The following is a 19,279-nucleotide window of genomic DNA, read 5'->3' on the forward strand; positions in this document are numbered from 1 at the left end:
GCCAAAGGTATGAGAAGCTACCACGCCTTTCGAAAGCATGCCATTCAAGAGTAACGTAAAGCTAGTGGTAATACAAAAATTATTCCTGCCCCCTCCCCGCAAAAAAAAAAAAAATACTTATAAATCTTTATCATTGTTACTTTTCCTTTTTATCGAAAACTAACATGATTTAATCTTTGAAGTACCATTCATTTCGATGGCTTTTCCTCTTTCTCGACCCACACTATGAATATGTAACTTTGCAAATGGCTTTCCAGAATGGACATCAAGATCACCTGAATAATTCAAACTAGGCAAATCTGTACAGTTGTTGTAATGATAATCATAAAACATTTAGAACATATGTAATCATTAAAGGAGATCTACATTTCACATTAGATTGATGAACTTAAGACAATAGGAAACAAAGTAAAGCGAAACAAACTCATACTTTGAAAGGCTTACCTGACAGATCCGCTTCAACTCTTATGGTGCATACAATTATAATGTTAAGCAGATACCTCCAAGAGTCCACATAGGTAAAAAATAAAACTTCACGGTGTCAAGTAGCAGAAAGGAACGCTGATAGAGAGAGACACATTCGTCGCGGCTCTATCGCTGAATTTGTAATTAAGATATCAATGTGCACACACTTTGGAAATGTTTCAGCTACTAGGTTCTCGTCTGGATGACTGATTACCCTTCAGCCATTGTGTGCATAGCAGAACGCTCCATCCATCTCCATTTTCCCCCTTGCTCTCAACGAATATGGGTGCATACTATACGCCCATACAGCAAACACTGTTGAGCGTATCTCCTTGCGTAGGATATGAAAATGAGAGCGGTGTTTGACTATCAAAAATTTGGGAAAGGCCTTTGTGTACTCTGGGGGTAAAAACGTGTTTGAGAAAGACCAATATGGCAAATATCCTCGAAACTTAGAATACGCGGGGAAATGGCCACAGAAAATATGTCGGCAATGTGACAAATACGTAGGCAGTGTCTTTAAAACGAGAACAAAGAGGTCCTCCAAAGAGGTCGAGCTTGGTCTGAAGCCATTAAAGTCTTATATTAAATGACATTTCTAACTATTCACCACATTGCGGTCTGAAGAAAAAAAAAACATTCTTGTGACGCAAACGAATGCCATAATGTGACCACAGCATATCGCTGTGATTGTACCGCCTTTAAATCATACAGAGACAAATACGTAAGAGCACTGGGATTTTGAATAGCAATTTTGAAAACAATATCGACAGAAACGTATAACATGTCAGTAATCAACAGTAAAAGCAATCAACTTTCAACTAACAAAGTCAATATATATGTAGAGTAATGAAAGATAAAGAGAAATATAATTAAAACTGGATATGATATTACATTTGGTCAGCGGTTGGTGTGATCGATAGTATAATTGTTGTGTCTGTTGTGTATTCATTTCAAGAAAATGACAAATAAGACGAAGTAATGTTGTATAGAGACAAATTTTGACGAGGCAGCGGTACACCGTTTGCATTATTAAAAACATAATTAGACACCTGAGAAAATGCTAAATTTTAATTCAATAGTAAAGAATCAGTTGCTGTTGTGACTGTTGTGTTTTTATTCAAGAAATGAAAGCATAAGACGAAACAATGTCCTTGATACAATTTTTAAGGGAAAGAGGTAGCAATTGTATTACGTTTTGATGTCTACCAGTTTCTTCACGCCAAGGGTCAGATCCATAACATCACAATAAAGGCCTACTATCATGACTATTGATCCATTCTAAAATAAGAGAGAGCCAGCATTTCACTGAAGTTACTATACCCAGTTGCATTAGAAAAATAGCATTATGTAACACCCAACAACAAAAATGTACTTCCAATCTTTACAACAGGAGATAAAGTAATGACACTATAAAATTAATGTTTGACCGTACGTCACAAATCCTGCAAAAAGTCGCACGCCCTGATTTACATGAGGACTCGAAATATAGGTGAAACGGGTTAACCCAGTCAATCTTGAGTTTTTCATATTTTCTGAAAAGAACAATTCTTCTTTTACATTATAGGAAATTGTGTTTTTAGCAGTTTTTCTAGAACAATTTTTCGTATCTATATAGAATAGTGTGATTAGGTATGTCTTACAGGTCCGATTTCATTTCTTATAAAATCATTTACACAATCTTTAATTTTCAACTCTAATAACTTTTGGAAGGACGGTGCTACTGCTTTAAAAGTGTAAAAACTTTTAAAGCTTAATCTGATGATTTATTCATTATTTTTGCTGATGCGTCTTAAACATCCTGTTTTTGTCCCATATTGCACAGCTAGCACGGCTAAGCGCTTCAACAGACTCTTTTCTCAATACACACTTTTCCAGGGTGTGTGCGTTTCTTCCTATATTTAGATAGGTTAGAAGAGTCTATTTGAATCGAGTTATGCATCATTAATTTAAAACTTAGATACTGCTCTTTCAGAATGTGTCCTTACCTAAAAATCAATGTTAGGAGAATCTTTGTTGACTTTGGGATGCTGGGTCACAAATGCTATTATGACATAAGTATTTTTATTCGTAATTCCTACAAACAGTACTTACTGTTCCTTCTATTCCTCGATAAACAAACACACATACACAAGCTCCAGCCCACCCACACATACACATCAACACACACAGACACACACTCACATACTCTCACTGCAAAAGACACAAAACTCTCACATACTATTTAAATACACAATGTCTTTATTTTGTTTTGTATTGGTTGTTTTTTAACATGAACGTTTTGGACATTTCTTTTATATTTAAAGATACCGTCCTTGTAACATAATTCCTGCATAACAACGGTCATCTGCTTTTCTCTCTTTGTTTCTACAGATGCATCGAATTTGTTGCATTGCATATTATCTACATAAAATTTATTCCGTGAATCAACGAATACATTCAAATAACTGTAGCTTCATAACTATATGAGTATTTTCAACGACGAGTTACATGTCAGTTCATTGTTATATATGTGTTTATATATTTCAATGCGAAAACGTATAGATCAGTAAACGAAGGAGAGGAAGCAATTTGGAATACTGGTATAAAGTCATGTTAACAAGCCACACCCATGTCTGTGTGTATATATGGAGTCACCTAGCTGACTGTGAATCATTTTATAGCGCTGGTATACATTACAGCGATCGTTGTTTGCAGAGCGGAACACTTTGAGACAGAACATTTGCAGGTGGCTGTGCATGAACCAAATCATATGAAGAACATAGTTTCCAAATTAGCATCTTAGGTCATTCTACAAAAGTACACGATGACGAGTACATGTGTAAACACTCACCAGGTTATAGACCTGGTGCTTGAGGGAGCAATTCGTTGAAAAGTTGTATAAATGTGCAAAAGATAATCGTGTATAACAAAAGACAAAAAACAATTCATCTCTCTTCCTCGCTCTCTTTCTGTTCTTAGTCTGATGGCTAGCTATCCATAGGGATGGTACTGTTTTGTTTGAAAGGGACTTCAGGTTTCCAACTTTTTTTGTGAGATATGAAAAGCCTCTTATGAAATTATATTAAAGAGCACAAAATTCTGAGACGAATACAAGATTATTTAATGAAAATTGGCTTTTAAATAACTGAGATATCAAACAAACAAACAAACAAAGAGGTCCTACTAAACACTTAAAAGGTGGGATCCACCTTTCATTGGGACCACTTTATCTCAGCAATGATTATCTCAGCAAATTCAAAACTGATTTTCATCAAATAAACTTTGAATACCTCTTAGAATTGTATGTTCTTTGATATTTCACAAGTGGTTCATAATGGTCTCGCAAAGAGTTGAAATCTGAATCCACCATCTCAACCAAAACTATACCATCCCTTTAACATTGCAACCGAGGCAAAATATCCTGTGCAATATAAGCACTATGAGTCTAAACAGACACCAAGCTCGCTCTCTCTCTCTCTCCCTTTCTCTCTCTCAGTCTCTTTCTCTCTCTCTCTCTCTCTCTCTGCGTTTCTCTCTACCTATCTCTCCGTCTATCTATAATGCTGATATATTACATTAAGAGAGAGAGAGAGAGAATCATATAGTTATAATCACAATAAGTTTCTCAGACTGGTAGATGAAAATATACAAATGATTTTATCTTAAACAACACAAACTCTTTATCAAGACAAAATTTTGTTCTGTAAACGTTTCGATATTATAGAGTGTTTCAGACTCTGTGTTGTTGTTTTTTTTTGTCCTCTTTAAATGTGTACAAGTATATATTATATATAAATAACATTATACAAATATATTAAAAAATCATCTATGTGCAATGGTTTATGTAAATCAACAAATGTCTGGAAGATTTTTTTTTTACTCTACATGAAACATAATAGATAACAAATACTGTAGTATACAGATTCAAAAACATATCACGCGGCTTTGGGGAACTCGCATGGAAATTCATTGGGTGATGTTACGCTCTCGTGTTGTCAATATGTTACTGATATGTATATATATGTATATATTATTAACATTACGTGTCATATTCATCTCTATATTACACCCATATCATCTACGCTAAAGCTGTGACTGGTGAAGACACTATTATTCTGGACAATAAATATATTCATGTGAATAAGTGTATCAATATAATATATACAAACACTGTACAAGATATCGTTCAAACTTAAGTTTCTACTGTCTTTTGATATAATGTTATATTCTTTGTATTCACTGAATAAAAATCTTGATGGTCATACAGACACTGTCTTGACTAATTGTGATGCCAGTATGAAAGCTAGATAAAGGAAGTTCATTTTACATTATAATGAGCAGATGTACCAATACTTCCTTTTTGGTTGTTACCGTTTTATTTTGTTATATCTGTATGTTTATGGCAAAGATCCCTCACTAAATATGAGTGTTGATAAAAAAAAAAATCACACTATTGAATGTATGTGTGTAAGAATGTATGCTGGACATTAAAAGAGTTGGTGGGAGGAGGTATGACTAGCCATGTTTATACGTCATTTCATACGGAAAACGCTTCAAATTCCATAGGTGTGGGAAAACTAAAAATTCACAAACAGCGCCTAAAATTCTCTGCTACACTGACCGTTAGGCCAACGTTTGTTTATATAACTGCCACCCGCATTAAGTATATTAGACAGAGTAAGCTTAAATGACTATGAGTGTTATGGCGTCATCAATGAGCCATGACGTTATATGTCACATTGTTGACGTCATCATCAGCATTGTCATGATGATTAACTCGAAGCGGCGACTCGCCGGGAAATGACGACATCATAGTTGGTGGTGGAGGCGGAAACCTCGCCTCGTCGAAGACCGTGTCGTCCGCCTCTTCATCGTCCGTGTAATCGTCGATGAAATCACCGTCCTGATCGTGGCTCCCGACCGGGGCACGGCTCGCCGCAGCACTCATCTCCATTTCCCCGGGATTGTTCTGGCCGTCGTCCGAGCTTGCCCAGTAGCCAGGGTAGAAAGTGAAATCGTGCGAGTTGTAAGTCTGCCAGGGTGAAATTCCCTAGAACGAAAAATAAGGGGGGAAAAGAGATAAAGACGAGAAACTCCTTGCTTAAACATGACTCCACGGATTGTTTGCTGGTTATAAGCAATAATTCCTCGGTAATAAAAGAAAATGGATGCATAGATAGAAAGATAGATGGAGAGATAGATAAATAGATAAATAGATAGATAAATAGATAAGTAGAGAGACAGACAGACAGACAGATAGATAAAGATGGATAGAGAGAGAAACAAGAGAAAGATTGAGAGAGCGCGGCTTTCTTACTTCCTCAGCCACAACTCCGTCACTGATTCTGACCGGATTGCCGTTGATGGCGACAAGCATCTTGTCGTTGCCATGGCGACAAGAAGAGGTGATGCAATCACCACATGCAACTAGGACGATAACCACAATTAAGAGAACAGCCACCGCGCCAATCATGCTGTATGCAACGATTTTCCACTTGTCGTCTGAGAAGGCAAAATCAAAGAAAAAAAAAAACTTGGTTAAGCTCTAGAACTCATGATTAGGAATTTAGATGAGTTCATAATGCGTTTGTTCCTCGATTGATTGTTGCACGATAAAGACACCAGTGATAGTAATAACAATCACAATAATAATCATAGTACAACTGCTTTGACATTTATGCAAGGCATATAATTTCCGTCTCTATTATTTCGATAGACACATTATTTTTGATACACATGTGCATAGATAGTGTAATCATATATCCTTACAAAGGAAAAGGAAAAAACACATATTCTTATCACAGACATTGTGTCTGCGCGATCATATCTAAGTGAGAGAAGACTCTTAATATGCAAATTAGCATGGATTTGATGATTGGTTCAGAAGTGGAAATGTACCTGATAAATTCAATCATAAGAGATAAGAGAAGAAAGAGAGTACACGAAATGCCGTTAATCTAGAAGATCAATCAAAAACAAAATAATTTGACAAGACTTTGAACTGATAATCACCCTTCTCAGTTGGTTTTCCAGTTGTCACTTTGGAATCCGTCGCTGTTGTAATGACTGAAGTTGTAGTTGCTGTGTCAGTGATTGCTGTTGTGTAAATGACAAAAATAAAAGAGAATAAGACTGATGGGAATAAAGAGAGGGATATAACAATAAAGAATAGTGTAAATGTTAAAGATGAGTACATATAAATTTAATGTCTAGTCCAATCACATTATCTTAATGATTACCGTCCTTGCCAACGTTTGTCCCAATATCAGGACCGTTTTTTACTTCAAATATTATCAATTCTGTATTTGTATATTTGTACGTACTCAACTCTACAAAGGGGATTACATCTGTCTCAAACCTTTGGCTTTCTTTGTGAACATCCCGACACATTTTACACTCTATATATTTCTGTTTTTTTTTTAATGAAAACAATCATGATAATGATATTATCAATAAAGTGAAATGAATTGATTTGAAAAAAAAAGAAGAAATAAATCTAATCGCTACCGTTTCACTTCTCCATGTGATACGATTCGTTTCTCTTCCTAGTTATGAGTGAAGGGAGCGTGGGGGAAATTTGTCATTTTCCCTGAGACAATGAAGAGCATTCGTAGTTGACATTTACCTACGACAGTAACGCTTCCTGTGTCGATAGTGAACACTGTTCCGTTGGTTGACAAGGTCCCGTTATTAGTCTCCAGTTGTGCAATCGTGTAGTTCAGGACCGTCGATTCGTCGGCCTGTGACCCGCTGTCAAATGCCAGTGCTATTCTTGCCACGATGCTGCCGGCCGAAAAGTTGTAGACTGAGCAGCTCGCGTAGCCGGCCAGGTCCCCGTACAAATCGTCCACCTACCGTGACAAGACAAATAATTTTGCAATCGATCAATACTCATGGTATATCTTATCAATTTCAATTCTAGTTGAACATCGAATAGCTAGTTCAGTTGCCGTAGAAATAAGTATTTCATCAATTGCAATCAAACGACTTGGTTATATCAAGTCACCATCTTTGGCATAGCAACCCTTCAGCAAAACATATTAACATCTAAAAAAAAGATTTGAATATACACATTGCAATACAAATGCAACATGATTATCAGAATAAAGGTATAAAATAAAGAAAAAACCCATTAAAAATTACTTACAGGTGTCAAGCTCATAATAATAGAGCTAACCAAGGGAATTTGTAAGCCCCTGGATCTAGAATAGTCGTGACGAGGCCGAACTATGTCATATGAAGATACTAAAATGTGCACTAGAGTGGGATCCAGACCTATATACTATACATGCCCCCCAAAAACAACAACAAAAGAATGTAATAAAAAGTCAGGATATACCAGAGTATCTTGAATAAGCTATTGGAGGAAATTAGCTCCATTTAAACGACCGTTTCAGCAAGGCATGTGCGTGTGTGTGTATGTATATATACCTTGATTTTGTTCTAATTTATTAATACAAAAGTAAAACTCTAAATAGCTGTTATCATAGTCATTTTGCATTGTCGAGTGCTAACCTGTGACAACAGTGTACAAGCGGAAACGAACTTTTTATGAGTTGAAATGAAAAGGTAAGCTCTATTCACTAAAATGAAGAATAAGGGTCGGCAGTAATCATTGTTTGAAAGATCATAACTGCTGATAATATCGTCACTTCACTGGTTTTATCTTTAATAATGAATTGTGTTACTTAACTGAGGAACAAATTTTATCAAATTGCGAAAATGTAACGGAGTATCAAATCTGCCAAAAATGCGCCATGCGGTAGAGCGTCCTCTTTTGGCGTGACACCGCATGCACGACATTGCGTTAAGTTCTGAAATCTTACTCACAACAGTGCACAGCTCGTCTTCCAGTTCTTGATATTGTGTACTCTTTGGATCTGTCAGGTCGCTGGTAAATTTTGCCTCATTTCCATTCAGCTCCGTGATTTCGTATACCGCCAAAAATGACGACGAACCTGTAAAATTGGGGCGAAAGATTGAAAAACAATCACGACAATGATTCAGTATATGATTCCAAGAACAATAGAACCACAGTAGGGTGAAACGAACAGTTAATTCATCGCTATTTCCTAACATAATATCCTGCACCTACTTGACAATTGAGTGCGGAAAGTATTCAGTAGTCATACAATGCACCAACACACCTACAGATGAATTCTTGGTACAGAGGGAGTATAAAAAGAACAGATCCCATATTTGTTGTTGTATTCTATTGCTGTTTGCTTTACTGTTTTGATTTGACAGACATTCTTTCAGAAATAATAAGCAAAAAAAAATGTGTAGCGTACTGAAACGTATCATGGTTGAATTTAATCATACGTGGGTAAGAGACATGGAAGAGTAAGTTGCCTTCGCAAGATTCAAAGAGCAGTGGAATATAATCAAAGAATGTAATCAAAAGAGCGTGAAATACAATCTACCACATGATCAATAAAATATTGAGGCAACCTCTGTGCCTGCATACACCGGCTGCTGCTGGCTTCATGTAATGTACCGGTCGGGCAATTTTCCATGAATTTTGGGCGCTAATTTATCATTCACCACAGATTTAACAAACTGCAAATAGTTTGCTTATGTGACTTACCTGACGAGGTTGTGCTCGTCTGAGATACGGCAGGAGATGTAGACTTCGATTTCGTCGTTTTTGCAGCATCTGTCTTTGCGGGAACCGTCGGTTTTGTTGTCGTCATCTTCGTCGAAGGCTTCGACGTCGTGCTGATTGTGATAGATACAGGTGAAGTTGTTTTAGACGGCGTTGTCGCCATGGTCGACCCACTTGACGACGACGACGACGACGACTCGGACGTTGATGGCGCTGATCTAGTTGTGTCACGATTTGTGGATTCGTCGGGTTGCGAGGTTTGTGTGAGCCCCGTTGTGTCGCTCATAATCGTCGTTACCGTTGGACTCGTACTGCTTTGAGTAGTCCCATCGTGCCTTGTCGGTGAAGGCGATGGTGAGTTTGTCGTCCGGTTCGGATATTCAGTCGTGCTGCTACTAGTGGTCATCGCGTTGCGGCTTGTTGGAGAAGGCATTGTTTGGTCAGTTTCCGTGGCTGATGGCTCGGCGTATTGGGTTGTATTTTTTCCTTCATTTATTGAAGTAGTAGATTGCCATGATGTCGAGGGAAGAGTAGTCAACCCTGACGAGGTCAGGCTCGTTTCTTCTGTGCTCTCTACTACTGAACTAGTTTCCGTGACCGTGGTTGAGGGTATTTCAGTATCCATTTGCTCACCATGAGTAGAATAGCCTCCCATGCTGTCTGTGATAAACAGTCCATCGGTTCCAGATGTTTGCGGATATTCGGTCTCACTGGTGACGATGGTGCTGCTGAGGAACACTGGACTACTATTAGCTCTTGATGATATCGTCGTAGACAATGTGGTCGCTATGATTTCATCACTAGTGTCTGTGACAAGAACCGGTGTCGTATTAGACGTACTACCACGTGGCGAGACTACAGAAGTTGCGTGTATCTCCGATGTTGATGACACGCTTGGAACGTCCTCGGTAGTTGACGCGAACTCAGAAGTATGACCAGTCATCGATGGAACGACTTCTGTGGTAGCCGCCACTGTTCCGGAAGTTGTTTCGATAATTTCAGTGGTTAAATCTGTCACGTCAATCACGGGTAGCTCTGTCACATCTGTAGCCACTTCGGGCGTCGACAGCTCTACGCCTGATGACACTGACGTAAGATGGGAATCTGTAAGTGGCGACTCCGTTGCTAAGGTCGACTGATCACTTACCAAGTCACCTTCTGTTCCAACAGTTACTGACGACAGGGTACTTGTCCCTGCTATGGACGTAACTGATTCTTCAAGCCCTAGTGATGTAGCAGCTTTTGTAATTGGAAGTGAAGTGAACTGTCCAGAATTAGTCGTGACACTTAATGACGTGGATTCTACTGGGAGAAACGAAGTGGTAAAAGGTGGAGTATTGGATTCGTCAATACCTGTTGGCAAAATCGTTGTTTCTTGTGATACAGGGAGACTGGTTGCTTTGGAAAAAAGGTCGGAGGCATCAGCGTCGGTCGTGGGGTTTGTGAATTTAATACTAGTTTGCGCTCCTGTCAAAACGGTGCTATCTGAGGTCGCAGTTGTTGACGGTTCGAATGACGAATCGGTAATCCTTGTCTTTGGAGAAGTGGAGGGGAATTCTTCCCCTAAAGTTGGTTCCACTGAAGCGGAGGTGCCGAACGAAATAACCTGCGAACTTGTGATTGTTGTGGATGCGGCTTCAACGTCTGTGGTAGCACGCTGTGTTGTTACAAATCGAGTAGTTACGGACGGTAACGTTTCAAACTCGTCTGGTGTTGAGCCAATTCTCGTTGACCCCTGCGTTGTTCCAGACTCGGTAGGATGCTCTTGGGTTGATTTCGGTGTGGTTTTAGCTGAAGTAGTATAGGCCGTTGTTGATGATTCATTGCTTGGTGTGTCGGTCACATATCCTAAAACGAAGTGAGGATTACGTTCGTTAAAAGAAAGAGAAAGAGATAACATTGATTACGCCAAACCTTTCTATTGGTATTGAAATACACAACATGCACATAAAGGTTTATCGATATCAATGCAGTCAGAACTATGAGATATGTATTCAAATTTTATACTTTTGTCTTTCTTTTCTATTTATTCTCTGTAATTATTTTTTATTTTATTTCATTTACTTTATTTTCTTAGTAAGTCGAACATAATGCGAACCAAACACCTTCACCTGATAAAAGATATTAATGAACTTCCAGTGTTTTATATTTTTACTCCGTTGTTGTTAACGGCAAATCAATGTTATTCATTATTTGTTTTGTTTTTTCTTCGTCTTGTCTTGCCTATTAATCATGATTGCATAATGCATATTCATCCATTTAAAAGGTACAGACCATGATAATAAGAATGTTTAAGTCTGATTATGCGTTAGATGCTGAATGTTCCCCTTCTTTGAGGTATGTATGTGCTTTGTTGTTTTTCTTGTAGATGTACTTCAATGTCATGTGCTATTGATACCTGAGCAGTACGGCAGTTCGTCTGGGTCCCATGTGCCATCGATACACGTTGCAGCGTCGGGCCCGACTAGGACCCCTTCCGATCCAACGGAGCATGCGTAGGTAATCACGTCATTATGGACGTATGTTTCTGAAGATTCCGCTGGTACGCCCTCATTAGGATACTGTATTGTAGCCGTTGGTAGACTTGGGGCTTCACAGCTTGCTGGTGGGGTTGTTTAATCGAAAGAGAGTTTGTATACGTGAGATCACGTTACAATTTTCTTTAGTATGCGCTCGCATTTCTTATAATATGGAGCTATTAATAAGAACATTGCGTTGACTATCAATCACTTACAAATGTATAAGCATTGTCACTTCCAACCTCTCTACGTCTGTTGGTGGGAAAAATATATTCTGCAGTTTATTCAACGAAAGAAAAAAAGAGCCAGTAGAATTTGCTTTTATTTGTGCTTTCTCTCTCTCTCTCCTTCTCTCTCTCTCTCTCTCTCTCCCTATGATATACGTTTTGCATGTCATTCTCTCTTGCTTCGTGTAAGTGTTACGTCATTATCAATTTTGTGATAATTTTATCAATATTTCTCTCATCGTATATCTTTCTGTATGTTTTCTTGGGGGGGATGCTGGAAATGTTTGAAATGCACTGCTTACAAGGCCATTATTATTCATTAATCAGAGTGATGGTTATTGAGCAAAAGATACATCGTAAAGCCCATTCGGCTAATCACATAAAATCAAATAACCACCACTCTAATCCAATAAAAGCCAACGTGTATGGCATCAAATTAGAAGACATCAACTAGAAAAGATAATATCACATTGAAAGGCAAGTGTAAATGCTTTAATCACTACTTACAAGGCCATTATCATTCATGGATAGAGTAATGTGAGTTATTGAACGAAAGACACATCGTTGTGTAAAGCCCATTATAAAAAAAAACAACAACAACTCCTGAAGAGATCCTTGTCATTTGATTGGTTGATTGACATTGATCATTCGGCCCATTTCACTATGACGTCATCATCCGTACAATTGTTGCTCCTTTTACCGTGCAATTTTGGATCCATACGATTTGCTCCATTGCGCACTCCCTGGGAACCCTGCACACTACTCGTGTAAAACGCTTGGATTAGCAGTGCGTGTATGCGACAGCGCGCTAAAGCGTAAATCGCTCAGTGAGCACTCTCGTGATCTCAGATTCTCGCTTGTTTCTAGATTAATGAAACATCAAATAACAAGGATCGATTATCATTTCATCTTTCACCTCATAAAATTCTCTGTCCATTGCAATCATAAACATTCATTCTTTGTATAAAATCACATCTAGTCAAAACCAAAGTGGCATTACTGAATAAAAACAATAATAATACTATTAGTAGTAATGAGAACGATACTACTAGTAATAGACTAATCATACCATAACACTGAAAGTCCACCGGATCCGGTTCCCATCCTGACGGGTAGCAATAGCTGTAAGCTGCCCCGCTGTCCGTATAGCCCTCCTGGCAAGACAAGTTTATCATCGTCCATTCGTCGTAACTACTCTGACTAGGAGTCACGATAACTCGCGACGAGTCTGACAAAGAGGGCGCTTCACATTCTTTTTTTTTTGGGGGGGGGGGGAGCAGGGTGGGAAATGAAAATACAGATAGTGAAATTCGTGAAGGTATTGAGGGGCACGTTGATGTAGCTACTGTATCAATGTCTCTATTTCTGACATCATCATTAAGATCCTACTTCCTGTCTTTTGTTTCTATTTTCATTCTCGAAATCATCCACCGATGATATTGTAGTCATTTTCTTTTTTCTTTTTCAGTCAATTGACACATGTTTGTCTTTCACATAACCGTGTTAATATAGACATGTATGAACGTATCATATACCTATACTTCTCTAGACTTGATAGATACAATCATAAATCACTTACTTCATAACTTTGCAGTCAGCAATTCTAAACTTCAAAATGACAATTCAAACTCCAAACATTGCGTTTCGTATACAATAATCCTACCACAGAGAGAGTAAGAAAGCTATGGCCACTAGATAAAGCTTGGTTGAATTTTACGATAAAGCCAATAATGCAGACGATGGCGCATTTAAATGCGAGAGATCAAACCCTAACCATTGCTTATATCATAACACCATGCCGGATTACATTAAAAGTGTTTTGTTTGTATGTTTGTTTGTTTGTTTGTTTGTTTTTGAAATCCTACAAGTTCTTACACATTGAAATTCGATTAAAAAGTATAAACACTTTTTTCGAGCTATTATTGAATTTGTTTTTTTATCAGATTTATATGAGTTTTAAAGGGAAGATAAACCCAAAGAGCAATGTGGATTGAGTGAAAGCAGCAACATTAGTAGAACACATCAGTGAAAGTTTGAGGAAAATCGGACAATCGATGCAAAAGTTATGAATTTTTTAAAGTTTGGGTGTTGGAACCGCTGGATGAGGAGACTACTGGAGGATATGACGTATGAGTGGACAAAAATACAAAGAAATATAAAGGAAATTCAACAAAAATTCACTTTTCTAGAATTATAAAAGAGCAATGGACCAACCGCTTTCAGAAAGCAGGGGAAATAATTGCTACCCTTAACATATGTCAATATCAAGTTGATGGAATTTGTAATTTTCATGAAAAATGGATTTTTGTAGAATTTTCTTTATATTTTCTTGGTATTGTTGTCCACTCATACGTCATACGCTCTAGTAGTCTCCTCATCCAGCGGTTCCAACACCAAAACTTTAAAAATTCATAACTTTTGCATCGATTGTCCGATTTTCTTCAAACTTTCACTGATGTGTTCTATTAATGTTGCTGCTTTCACTCAATCTACATTGCTCTTGGGGTTTATCTTCCCTTTAAGAGGTTTTATCTTGAATTTTTAAAGGATTGACAAAATGAAACCGCATCATTGTTTTTTTTTTCAGTAATTGATCACAATCATTTGTCAGTGAGATTTCTTGGCCCGATTGATTTCATATCTAAATACAAGAAGTTTCTTTCCACTGCACAATGATTAAAAGATTATTCAATTTAATTCAATTCAAGTGATTTTATTTCCACATAATGTAATACAAAGCGATACACATTACGCTTACATGAGTACATGATATTGTAAGAAACTTTGAATCACATAAGTTTCAACAAAACATGGATATAACATTATCATAATATCAACTTTGTTTTTTACATTAATAAACAGGTATAAAGAAATTCAATCCCATTTTGTAACTCTATATGGAAAAGAGGAATTCACATGAAAAGTATAGCTTGTAAATTTTGTGAATTACTCTAGGAGATGAGGGTATCTGAAGATCCGTCAGGGACTCCATGTCTGAAAATTTTGATATCATGTTGTCAGGCGAAACAAACAGAAAGAAAGGACTATGACAACGACAAGAACGAAAGCAGGGACAAAACAGACAGGAAAACAAATAAAAGATTATTGAAGATATATTTTCACCTCACTGTCCAATGTAAATGGGTGTGATCATTATGATACCTTTATTACTGAGAAACCAAACATATTTTCCAATGATACCTTTAGAAATTCTGACAAATTCTATAATTGTAAAATACAAGGTACTTACCTGCCAATATCAGTCGAGCGTAGTATGTCATCAATACCCATCCAATCGCCAATCGTATAGATGTGTCTCTCATCGTGCAATGCACGATTTTCTGGAGATATTCCGAAATATTATCCTTGGGCAGGATGAAATGAAGCGATTGAACTTGATAAACTTGAGAACTGTATTCCGGTGAAAATCTTGTGTAAGTGTTTTGGTTATTCCCCAGTTCGAGTTATTGTCATCCCGTTTTTGACACTTGTGAAATGTTGATACCTCGTCAATTGTGACAGGTGCTCTGAAATTGGTCTGACACGATATCTTTGGGAAGGGATCAAGCACGAAGGTATTCGGAAAGCATGAATATGATTGCCCTGATGCGTCACTTGTCTTATCGGAATCAATAATCTGACACGCCTTGAAAACTTGATGGAGAAGCCGTTAAGTCAATACATACATCATCCGCACCAATGAAGTTACATCGTATCACTCGATACTAACACCAAATCAAATAAACGCGATAGGTCGTTTATATTACTAGTTTAAACAGCCGAGGCATGGCAACACCATAGGAGATGGCTGTAAACCTTCCCCACCTCCTCCCTCCCCCTCCCTATCTATATCTTTCTCCTCCATCTCCATCCTGCCTTTCTTGTTTTTTCTTCTCTCCGTTTCTCATCTCCTGCCGCCATTCTTCTCCCTGTTTGTACTTTATACTTACATCCTCTGCAATTTTAGGTTGCTGGTTTTGTATATCCTTAATTGGAAACATATTGGCAACCAGGTCAAATGCAAAAACTGTGTTTAATTTCCTCAAAAACGCTTAAACGCATTCTTTTCGTCGCCTGGATGAATCTTGTGCGCTGTAACATATTACACTATATATAATGATGTATATATATATATATGATAAATTATTTGTGTGTGTGTGTGCGAGTGTGTGTGTGTGTGTGTGTGTGTGTGTGTGATTATATTGTTTTATGCTGTGACATGACAAATAATTCAATCTCGTTTTTGCTGTTGTCAATAACTGCAGTCGGCAAAATGCTTTATTTCTTTCATCGAATGCCGATGTCACTTGAAGGTAAGGCTGACACTACAAGTTTCTTCTTTTACTTAGCTATCTGAATGTTTTTTACCCCTCTCTCTCTCTCTCTCTCTCTCTTTATCTTTCTATTTCTCATAGCGACGTTTGTTTCAGCCCACTCCCTTGCTCTTAACAATCTTGGCATGCCCAAGGACGGCCGCGGTGTACGGGCAGAGCGGAAGTGGAAACACGCAATCGACGTGAAAACTTGGCATTTTGGTATTTGAGCACAAACACTGTTTGCAATACTTTTATTGTATCTAGCCAAATAGTTACTGAAGAATTTAATTCAAAGATGAGATTTGATGGCTTCTTTTTGGGCAGCTCCCACTTACTTTATTCACGTAGATTCAGGGAAGTACATACAAAATCTGAATATTTGTGTGAAAAAAAAAACCACCATTATTACATGATTCTTGCGTCCCTGAACAACTTGATTGTTCTCTTTTCTCTCTTGTTGCAGAATGTTCCGTTTAAACTTGTATTATTTGCTTTATGTTTGCGAACACGCTCCATCAAAGGTGGTTAGAAATCGAAGGGAAAGAAAAGAAAAATAGAGAGAGAGAGAGAGAGAGAGAGAGAGAGAGAGAGTGAGTGAGTGAATATAACAGAAGAACTGGCAAGAGAGAGAGAGAGGGAGAGGGAGGGGTAGGAGAGGCTCGTGATTGGAAGCCATGCTCTAAAGAAATCTGCAAAAGAGGAATTTGTCATAGACCTGTTCCAAAACTTTTCTTCACTACTGTCTTTAGTTGCAGCTGTGTCAGACTGCAATCATGGATAACTCTATCCATCAAAACTCTGGAATGTTTGACTAAAATTGCAGTCACATTCTACATAGACAAGTCATCCCACTTTATTGTATTTAGCATAAAAAAGGGGGATACATCGATGAAAAATAAAACATATTACATAATATAGATTACCACCCGAAGGGTTTGAAATGCTATTGAGGGAGGTTATAAGTCCCGAGACGAAGTCGAGGGACTTGTAGCCTCCCTCAATAGCATTTCAAACCCTGAGGGTGGAACGTTTGGTACATGTTCCCGACATTAAATGTCATCATCTGTTTTATTATATGGGTTAGTCAAATACAACGCACTCGATCGCTCGTGCAGAGCCAAATTCACTGTGGGCGGGTCCTTCTATTTGTTACGTGAAAATGTTCTGCCCATGGGCGAACATAACCAATGTGCCTCCATCACGTGACTGTGTTTAGCCAATTACTAACTGGTATTTGACTAACCCATTTAATATATACTAATATGGACAATTAAACGAGGACTTGTATAAGGAAAGAAATCAATGATCTGGTAAATCTGAGCAAAGCAAAAAAAAAAAAAAAGGCGGAAGTGGGGACGTTAGTACACATGAAATCCCCTTCGCCACGGCCTAGATCCTGCCAACTAAAAATGAGCATTAAATTATAAGAATGATATCATGCATCTGTGAATGGGACTATCATGAGCGTGGGAAGGCATGTGCGGGGGGTGTGCGTTCTATCCCTCTGAAAAGTCTCTCTCTCTCTATCTATTTATCTATCTGTCTGTCTTTTTATATATATATATATATATTTATACATTTTAAAAAATCTATCTATCTATCTATCCATCTACTTATCTATCTACTGTATTTACCAATACATTCTGTCTCTCCATCCTTATCCTTCTCTTCCACTGGCATTATGTTGGACACCCCGTGTTTTATCGTCATGATGTTATAAAGTAGGTTACCAAATAATCAAACTTTGTACTTATTCTCAGCAACAACCGTGAAGTACGGAAAATTGATATTAAACGCATGTAATTGTATTTAAAATGTACGATTGTGTAATGAAAATTGAAGAAATTGTACAAAATAACTATACTGTATTTCACTATACGTATATGCTTGTAATGTCTGAAGAAATTGCTGAAAATTGAGGGAATTATAGAGCAATGCCATACAGAAAACAAATGAATCAACAGAGAAAGAGAAAGTAATATGCTCGGACCAAATTGTCATTCGTTAGAACATGTTTGTACTTGTGTGAGTAGGTGTTATGTTCAAGAGATTTCATGTGCATAGTATTATGTGAACTTTCTGAACTTTTATCTTGATGTCTATATCGTTCCTCTTTCTTCCGTTTACACTGAAATTAACCCTAAAACGTGTAGGTATGCGAGATCATATGCCATCTCTCATCGCTAAATGGCAAGGTTTTAACTGTTTACACATTCATCAGACTTGGTACCGACATACGCGAAGGGTAAGGATATTTTAATTCCCCTGCCTTCCTTCAGGAGACAAGGCAAGTGTTATTTCATTATTCCAGAAAATGAAAATATTTGGAATGATCTCCACATTTCAATCAAAACTCGAGTCATATTTGTACTGATATTTTGCATTCACTTATCCTATAAAATACATTGGGGTAAATTACCCTTTTAACACAACGGGGTTTTTTTCTTCTTCGTTTTGTTGTACTAAGATAGAAATATTGAAATCGACCAGCTCTTCAATGCACACACCCACACCCCCCCACACACACGCACACACACACACACAGACACACACAGACACAGACACACACACACACACACGCATATATATATATATATATATATATATATATATATATATATATATATTCCATGTTCGGACTTATACCTCTTACAGCAATAATGCATATCATTAGATGGTAGAGTCATATTCTGACTTTCAAAATAAGCTTTTAAACTCAGTAACATATTAGGTTGCTGATTGTAAGTTGTTCTTCATCACTGTGGTTTATTCAAAAGGTACCTTGTGATCTCTAGGATCCAGAAGTCATGACATCACGTTGGGCCACAAGTTCCAGTGATCTGTATACTATGCTGTTTATTCTGGTAGATATATTCGTCACATTTACAGCGTTCAATTTTCAAAGGCAATGCATAAATCTTGAATAAACATGATACAAAACCTGTCCTAGAATATCGTGCTCTTTTAAATGTCGGTCTCCGTATTTTCTACATTTCCAGATCACCGTGGGAACCACTTAATAAATGGAACGTTGTTGAGGGACAAAGTGATTAGAAACCACTTATATGAAATATTACAGGCCATGCCACTCTGAGAGGAATAAAAGTTTATTTGATGAAAATCGGTTTTGAAATGACTGAGATATCCAAAAACAAGGTAAAAACA

The sequence above is a fragment of the Diadema antillarum genome, unplaced genomic scaffold (genome assembly GCF_040938485.1).
Source record: "Diadema antillarum isolate AM-2024a unplaced genomic scaffold, OU_Dant_1.0 seq00000735_RagTag, whole genome shotgun sequence".
In the NCBI taxonomy this organism is placed as follows: Eukaryota; Metazoa; Echinodermata; class Echinoidea; order Diadematoida; family Diadematidae; genus Diadema; species Diadema antillarum.